This window comes from Marmota marmota, unplaced genomic scaffold (assembly GCF_001458135.2).
Source record: "Marmota marmota marmota unplaced genomic scaffold, marMar, whole genome shotgun sequence".
In the NCBI taxonomy this organism is placed as follows: domain Eukaryota; kingdom Metazoa; phylum Chordata; class Mammalia; order Rodentia; family Sciuridae; genus Marmota; species Marmota marmota.
In genome coordinates this window covers 2,971,942-2,972,847 of record NW_026000020.1, presented here as the reverse complement: position 1 = coordinate 2,972,847, position 906 = coordinate 2,971,942, and the positions used below count along the sequence as shown (strand labels likewise).

The 906-nt window shown below is 37.9% G+C and overlaps 1 pseudogene; it reads left to right on the top strand.

The window, feature by feature from the left end:
* The first annotated feature begins 355 nt into the window (after positions 1 to 355).
* LOC107154046 lies at positions 356 to 490 on the top strand (annotated as a pseudogene).
* Positions 491 to 906: the final 416 nt, after the last annotated feature.

The following is a 906-nucleotide window of genomic DNA, read 5'->3' as shown; positions in this document are numbered from 1 at the left end:
GACTTACTTTAGTTGGATCTGGTAATTACTGGGTGGTCTGAAGACAGTTAACTATTGCTTATTATATGCATGAAACTTTATCATTTGAATGTGTTAAGCAATAAGGGGTAGCTACCCTTTCCTGACCTCACAAACTGGATTTGTTTCCCTTTTTATTCATTTCCACATGTGCCCATTCTCCCTTTTATAGCACTTCTCCCTCTTAAGATCATTTATTCAATGTCTATTTTCCTTGCTAGGTGAAATTATATTGGAATCTATCATTCTGTAGGTCAAATATAGAAAGAATCAGCTATGGCTGCTGTTACCAGGACCCGCAGTAACCAGTGTAGACTTGCCCATCTGCTAGAAGAATATGAAAAAGCAGAGCAACTCGGTTAAAAGAAAGTGCCAAGATGACGGGCTATTGGGTGTTACCCCGAAACAGGGGGATTCAGAGATCATGCAACAGTAGCAGAAAAAGACAAATGAGAAGGAGGAACCCAAGTAGCTTTGTGGCTACCTGAGTGTGAGGGGGATTAGCCATTCATTCCATAAGCCTAGAATCTAAACTTTTTATCTTTATTAAATTATTTATTTATAATTTTTGGTCTTTAATAAATTATTTATTCATTCTAATTTGTTATACATGATGGCAGGATGCAATTCATTTCATATTAAACATATAGAGCACAATTTTTCATGACACTGGTTGTAGACAAAGTATGTTCACACCATTTGTGTCTTCATACATGTACTTAGGGTAATGATGTCTAACTCATTCCTATCCCCTTGCCCTCTCCCTTTCCCTCCCTCCCTTTTGCCCTATTTGAGTTCCTCCATTCCTCTCATGCTCCCTCTGCCTATCACTATTATGCCATTATGAATCAGAATCATCATATCAAAGAGTCCATTCAGCCTTTGGTT